This window comes from Panthera tigris, chromosome D3, assembly GCF_018350195.1.
Source record: "Panthera tigris isolate Pti1 chromosome D3, P.tigris_Pti1_mat1.1, whole genome shotgun sequence".
Classification (NCBI taxonomy): domain Eukaryota; kingdom Metazoa; phylum Chordata; class Mammalia; order Carnivora; family Felidae; genus Panthera; species Panthera tigris.
In genome coordinates this window covers 64472289-64480804 of record NC_056671.1, presented here as the reverse complement: position 1 = coordinate 64480804, position 8516 = coordinate 64472289, and the positions used below count along the sequence as shown (strand labels likewise).

Below are 8516 nucleotides of genomic sequence, written 5' to 3'. Positions count from 1 at the left end.
TCTTTTGCTCTCCACTTTTATCAAGGACGTTAAACAGGCTATTTCTCTGCTATTTATTAAGATTGAATTTTTGTTTTTGTTTTTACATGCACTAGTCACTTATTTTTCCTCCTAAATATTTATATAATAGTTATTTATATTTTTTCCCCACTTTTCTATTAGAAAGTTTGCCTTTTTCTTATCTTATAGGAGTCCCATTAATCATAAAATTTTCCTATATGTGTGGCTATATTTCTGAAATATTTATTCTTTTTATGTTTATCCTTGTGACAATACCACAATATCATAATTATAAAATTATGATAAATTTGACATTCTGTAGTTTTCCTGTGACATAAATATATTTCCATTTTTCTTGCCAGATATTCACTGAGTCTTCTAAATATTAAGTGCTCTTCAATAGTTATGAAAAGTTCTCAGCTAGTATTCTATAATCATTACTTCTTCATTTCTGTCCTTATCTGGAAATCCAGTAAGATGCATGTTGGACCCCATAATTTCATTCATCCTCTCTTAATGTCTGTTTTATGTTTTTCTTTTCTCTAGTTGGGTGATTTCTTCAGACCTCTTTCAATTTATCAATTCTCTCTTCATCTATCTGTAAACTGCTATATTAACCTTCCACTGAATTTTGGATTTCAATTATCATGTTTTAAATTTCTACAAAATTCATTTGATTCTTTACCAATATGGCTTGTTAATTTTACACTCTCTTTTTTATTTTTTTATGAAGTTCCCTCTATTTAATTTTTAAACATATTTATATTATTAATATTATAGTTTAGGTATCTTCAATGTTTGCAAATCTTGGTAAAATGATCTTATTACTTCTGACCCTTAAGCATAGTGGAATGATTTTCCATGTACTTAATGAATTATGATTGTGATGTTCATTCCTAAACTCATGTGAAAGGAACATTTTCCTCCCTTTATTTTTTTTCCTGCTCCTTACTAAAGCAAAAGAGGCAGTTTTTTGTTTTTTTCTTTTTTGTTTTTTGTGTTTTTTTTTTGGGGGGGGGGAGCATTTTGTTTTCCTAACTCACCAGTGAATGTATCACTCTTCAGGTGTCCTAGGTTTATTCAGAGATTTATGATTCAAATTCCCCTGAGCTGCAGGCTTTTTCTCTTACTCCTGGTTTTACATCGTTTAATAAAACTCCTGAAAATTCTGGCTTCAATTTGCTCAGCCCAGTAAATCACTCTCTGATCTGTTTGAAATATACAGAATGCTGTACTTAATAATTGAGAATACATGTCAATTATTTTAATTGAAAACATGACAATATAAATAGTCCACAAAGCAAATCTCAACAAAAGATAATGGGTTAAAATCACAAAGAATATGTTATTTGATGACAGTGGATTTAAGCTACAGGGGAAAAAACACTTTATAAAATTCTCAACAGCTTCTATTCCAAGCAACACACTTATAAATAACCTACACTTATAAATAACAATACGATTAATAAATCATGTTTGAAAGTAGAAAATACTTTTAAATATGACCTACATGATCCTATGGGTTATCACTAATGCTGTGACTGGAGGAAAATTCATAGCCTTACATGTATTTGTTAAGAAAAAAAAGCTTTCTGCCTGTGGACCCTGCCGAGTAAGCATTGCAAATATCTCCCCTCCCACTGCCATCATGTCTAAGTCTGAGTCTTCCAAAGAGCCTGAACAGCTGCAAGAGGTTTTCATCAGTGGTTTGATGAGAGTCTGAGGAGCCATTTTGAACATTGGGGAATGCTTACAGACTATGTGGTAATGAGAGATCCAAACACCAAGCAATCCAGAGGCTTTGGGTTTGTCATGTATGCCAGTGTGGAAGAGGTGGATGCAGCCATGAATGCAAGGCCACACAAGATGGATTAAGAGTTGTAGGACCAAAGAGGGCTGTCTCAAGAGAAGATTCTCAAAGACTTGGTGCCTACTTAACTGTGAAAAAGATTTTTGTTGGTGGCATTAAAGAAGATACATGAAGAACATCTAAGAGATTGTTTTGAACAGTATATGAAAATTGAACTGATTGAAATCATGACTGACTGAAGCAGTGGCAAAAAGAGAGGCTTTGCTTTTGTAACATTTGATGACCATGACTTTGTAGACAAGATTGTTGTTCAAAAATACCATACTGTGAATGGCCACAAGTGTGAAGTAAGGAAAGCTCTATTTAAGCAGGAGATGGCTACTGCTTCATCCAGCAAAAGAAGTTGAAGTGGTTCTGAAAACTTTGATGGTGGTTGTGGAAGTGGTTTTGGTAGGAATGACAGCTTTGGTTCTGGAGGAAACTTCAGTGGGTGAGGTGGCTTTGGTGGCAGTCAAGATGGTGGTGGATATGGTGACAGTGGGGACGGCTATAACGGATTTGGTAATGATGGAAGCAACTTTGGAGGTGGAAAGCTATAATGATTTTGGCAATTACAACAATGAGTCTTCGAATTTTGGACCCGTGAAACGAGGAAATTTTGGAGACAGAAACTGTGGCCCCTGTGGTGGTGGAGACCAGTACTTTGACAAACCACAAAACCAAGGTGGCTATGGTGGTTCCAGCAGCAGCAGCAGTAGCTGTGGCAGTGGTAGAAGGTTTTGATTACTGCCAGGAAACAAAGCTTAGCAGGAGAGGAGAGCCAGAGAAGTGACAGGGAAGCTACAGGTTACAACGGATTTGTGAACTCAGCCAAGCACAGTGGTGGCAGAGCCTAGATGCTACAAAGAAGACATGTTTTAAACAATACTCATGTGTATGGGCAAAAACTTGAGGACTGTATTTGTGATTAATTGTATAACAGGTTAGTTTCTGTTCTGTGGAAATTGTAAAGCATTCCACAAAGGGTTTTGATGTAGATGATTTTTGCACCCATGCTGTTGATTGCTAAATGTAATAGTCTGATCATGATGCTGAATAAATGTGTCTTCAAAAAAAAAAGAATAAATAAAAGTCAATGAGCTAAGAATTCATATGAAGAACAATTAAATCTAAATGAAGAATGAGAGAAATGATAAAAATTCATGAAAAAATTAATATAGAAAATATATTAGAGATTTTTTTAAAACTGAAAAATTGGTTCATTTAAAAGGTTAAATTGATAAATTTGGGGGAGACTAATAAGAAAGAGGGAGTACAAACAATATTAATGTAAATGTTAAAAATATTTAAATCCTACATATTTTAGGATTTTGATATAAAAATACTATAAACAACTTTGTGGCAATGAATCCAAAATTTAAATGAGATAAAAATATTTCTAAAGAGGAAAAAGATAAAAGAATAAATATTACATAAGAATAAAGTTGAAACAGAATTTTAAAGAAAATTTAGCATAAAGAAATCTCTAATATCAGAGTGGATTATTGGATTATTTAAGAAATAAATAATTCCGATGTTACATAAACATTTTCATATAAAACAAGGAAATGTCTCTTTTTCTCTTTCTCTCTCCTTCTTTTATTCTTTTCATAAGACCAGGATGTTCTACCAAAATAAATTTAAAATAACAGTACCCTCATGAATATAGATTTAAAATCCTAAATAAAACATTAATGATAAAGTTGAATTTATATACAAAAATACATCATAAGCAGGTTGTGTTTAATTCTAGAAATTCAGAGTTTGTTCAATGTAAGAAAAAACAATCAGCATACTATACCTTTATAGATTAAAATGTGTGTGTAGGGGCATAATCACATTATCATCTAAACAGGTGCAACAAAGATATTTGAAAAAAATCAGCAATCATGCCAGAGATGAAATCTGGAATCAGATTGGAATCACTAGACTGGGATTTAAAACAACTATGGTTAATATGCTAAGGGCTCTAATAGATCATATACAAGAACAGATGGACAATATAAGCAGAGAGATGGAAATTTCAAGAAAGAATTTTAAAAATGTTAGAAATAAAAACACTACAGCATAAATAATAATGACTTTGATGGGCTCATTAACAGACTGGAAATGGTTGAGGAAATAATCTCTGAACTTGAGAATATGTCAATAGAAACTTCCCAAACAGATAAACAAAGAGGAAAAAATACAGGGAAGGAAGGAAGGAAGGAGAAGGAGGATATCTAAGAACTGTGAACCAACAACAAAATAAATAACGTGTGTAATGGAAAACCAGGAGAAGAAAGAATGGAAGGAAGAGTAGAAGTATTTGAAGCAATAATGACTGAGGATTTCTCCAAATTAATGTCAGACACCCAAATTAATGTCAGACACCAAACACAGATCCAGGAAGGTCAGAGAACACCAAACAGGATAAATTCAAAAAACAAACAAACAAATGACACACATAATTTTCAAACTACAGAAAATCAAAGATAAGATAGAACCAGAGAAAAATTTCTTAAATCATTCCATGAAGCCGGTATTATCTTAATAACAAAACCAGACAATGACATTACAAGAAAATTACAGACAAATCAATATCTCTCATGAACATAGATACAAAAAATCCTCAAGAATGTATTAGCAAATCAATATAACAGTGTATAAAGATAATTATACACTTGACCAAGTAGGATCTATTCCAGGTATACAAGGCAGGTTCAATGTAATCTGTCATATCAACAGCTAAAGAAAAATCACATAATCATATCAATGGATGCAGACAAAACAGATGACAACATAAACATCTATTCATAGTAAAAACTTTCAGCAAACTAGGAATAGAGGGAACTTCCTCAATTTGACAAGGAACCTCTACAAAAAGCTGAAGCTAATATCATAGTCAATGGTGACAAACTGTAACTTTCCCCACTGATATCAGGAATAGGGCAAAGATGTTCCCTCTCACCACTGTTTTTCAACATGATACTGGAAGTCCTAGCTAATGCTATAATAAGACAAGAAAGGGAAATAAAAGTTATACTGAGTTGGAAGGAAGAAATAAAAACTGTCTTTGTAGAGTACATGATTGTCTATTTGGAAAACCTGAAAGAATCAACCAAAAACTCTTGTAACTTATTAGTAATTATAGCAAGGTTGCAGCATACAAGGTTAATACAGGAAAGTAAGTCACTTTCCTATATACCAAAAATAAAGAAATGGAATTTGAAATTAAAACATAGTACCATTTACATTAGTACTCAAAAAGTTAAATTGTTAGGTATAAATCTAACAAAATATGTGCAAGATATATATGAGAAAAACGATAAAACTCTGGTGAAAGAAATGGAAGAATAAATAAATGGATAAATATACCATGTTCATGGATAGAAAGACTCAATATTGTTAAGATATTAGTTGGCCCCAACTTGATTGGTAGATTCAGTGAAATTCCAATAAAAATCTGAGTGTGCTATTTTGTGGTTATCGATAAACTGATTTTAAAGTTCACAGAAGCAAAAGACCCAGAATAACCAATGTAGTAGTTAAGGAGAATAAAGTCATACTTTTCAACTCTAAGACTTATTATAAAACTACAATAATCAAGACAGTATGCTGTTGGTAAAAAGATTAGACAAACAGATCAATGGAAGAGAATAGAAAGCTCAGGAATAGGCTGTGTAACTATAGTTAACTGATCATTGAAAAAAGTAAAAACAAGGATAGTCTTTTCAGCAAATGATGCTAGAGCACCTTAATATTAATGTCCACATGCAAAAAAAGTGCATATAGATACATAGAAACAGACCTTACATCCTTCATACATATACACCCATACATACACCTCAAAGTGGACTATAAACCTAGATGATAAGCCATGAAAATTCAGAGGAACTTTAAATGCATATTACGAAGTGAAAGAAGCCAATCTCTAAGGGCTACAAACTGTGTAATTCCAACTATATAACACTCCGGAAAAGGCAAAACTGTTAACTATAGTAAAAAGATCAGTTGTTGCCAGAGGTCTGGGAGAAGGGAATGGGTGGATAGGCAGAACAGAGAGGATTTTTAGGACAGCGAAACTACTGTGTATTATACTATAATAGTGGACACATGTCATTATATATCTGTCACAATACCAAGATTAAACCCTAATGTAAACTATAAATTTTGGATAACAATGATATACCAATGTAGGTACATTCATTGTAACATACCACTCTCATGTAGGATTTTGATAGTGAGGGAGGCTAGGCATACGTGGAGGCAGGAAATGTATGGGAAATTTCTGTACCTTTCCCTTAATTTTGCTATGAATCCTAAGTTGCTTTAAAAATAAAAGCTATTAAAATTATGTAAATAAGAGAACAAGAAGAGTTAAGACAATGTTGAAGAAGAAAAAATACCACCTATTAAAACTTATTATAAACCTTTAATATTTAACACAGGAGTTACTGTAAGGATAGTAATTAATGGAGTTAGACAGAATAAAGAGCCAGAAACAGCCCATAAAAAATAGGCTTAAAAATAGCTCCTTGGCACAAAAACAGATACTCAGATCAATGGAACAGATAGAGAACCCAGAAATGGACCCACAGATTTATGGCCAACTAATCTTTGACAAAGCAGGAAAGAATATACAATGGAATAAAGACAGTCTCTTCAGCAAGTGGTGCTGGCAAAATTGGACAGCAACATTCAGAAAAATGAACCTGGACCACTTTCTTACACCATACACAAAAATAAACTCAAAATGGATGAAAGACCTAAATGTAAGACAGGAAGCCATGAAAATCCTCGAGGAGAAAGCAGGCAAAAGCCTCTTTGACCTTGGCCACAGCAACTTCTTACTCAACATGTCTCTGGAGGCAAGGGAAACAAAAGCAAAAATGAACTATTGGGACCTCATCAAAATAAAAATCTTCTGCACAGCAAAGGAAATTGTCAGCAAAACTAAAAGGCAACTGACGAAATGGGAGAAGATATTTGGAAATGACATATCAGATAAAGGGTTAGTATCCAAAATCTATAAAGAACTTATCAAACTCAACACCCAAAAAACAAATAATCCAGTAAAAAAATGGGCAAAAGACATGAACAGACACTTCTCCAAAGAAGACGCCCAGATGGCCAACAAACACATGAAAAATGCTCAACATCACTCATCGTCAGGGAAATGAATATCAAAACCACAGTGAGGTATCACCTTACACCTGTCTGAATGGCTAACATTAACAACTCAGGCAACAACACATGTCAATGAGAATGAGAAAGAGGATCTCTTGCACTGCTGGTGGGAATGCAAACTGGTGTAGCCACCAGTATGGAGGTCCCTCAAAAATTAAAAATAGAACTACCCCACGACTCAGCAATTGCACTAGGTATTTATCCAAGGGATACAGGTATGCTGTTTTGAAGGGGCACATGCCCCCCAATGTTTACAGCAGCACTATCAACAATAGCCAAAGTATGGAAAGAGCCCAAATGTCCATTGACAGATGAATGGATAAAGAAGATGTGGCATATATACACAATAGAGTATTACTCAGCAATCAAAAAAGAATGAAATCTTGCCATTTGCAACTACATGGATGGAACTAGAGGGTATTATGCTAAGCGAAATTAGAGAAAGATAAATATCATATGACTTCACTCATATGAGGACTTTAAGATACAAAACAGATGAACACAAAGGAAAGGAAGCAAAAATAATATAAAAACAGGGAGGGAGACAAAACATAAGAGACTTAAATATGGAGAACAAACAGAGGGTTACTGGAGGGGCTTTGAGAGGGGGAATGGGCTAAATGAGTAAGGGGTATTAAGGAATCTACTCCTGAAATCCTTGTTGCACTATACGCTAACTAACTTGGATGCAAATTTAAAAAAAATAATTAAAAAAAATAACGCCTACAACAAAAATGGTACTGCAAAAGAAATGAGAAGACATTCTTCCCCATAAATTGCATTGATTCAACTAGATATCCATAGCAAAAAAAAAAAAAAGAAAAGAAAAAAAAAAGAAAGACTTGAAACTACTGCATGCTAACAAGATGTAAATCTAAGTGTTGGAAATCTCAAGGTAAAAATTAAACCAACATTTTATAATCTATGAGAATATCCTCATGAATTTGGGATAGGTAAGGATTTCTCAAACAAATCACAGCAGACTCTAATTAAAAGATTGCCAAAGTCAACTAGATTAAAATTGGGAATTTCTGATCATGGAAAGACAACTTTAAGAAAGTAAAAAAGATGGGACTCCTGACTGGCTCAGTCAGAGGAGTGTGCAACTCTTCATCTCAGGGTCATGAGTTTAGCCCCATATTCAGTATAGAGATTACTTAAATAAAAACGTTCTTAAAAAGTCACAAAAGAAAGAAAAGTTATTCAGCAACACATACACATATACACAAAGTATATAAAGAACTTGTTAAGGGAAATACAGACAATTCAGAAAAAAAATGGGCAAGAGAATCAAATATTTCACAAGAGAGTGTTTCTAAATGGTCAATAAACCTGTAACTCAGTGCTTCAACTCATTAGTCAACAGAGAAATGCAAATTAAAGATGAGGCATCACTACACACCTACTAAAATGGCTGGTGGGAGTGTAAACTGGTATATTCACTTTGAAAATATATTGACGTTTTCTACTAAATCTGAACACATATACCCTATGACCC

At 33.5% G+C, this 8516-nt stretch overlaps 1 pseudogene; it reads left to right on the top strand.

Annotated features, from left to right (window-relative positions):
- The first annotated feature begins 1648 nt into the window (after positions 1-1648).
- LOC122232816 lies at positions 1649-2695 on the top strand (annotated as a pseudogene).
- The last annotated feature ends 5821 nt before the right edge of the window (positions 2696-8516 follow it).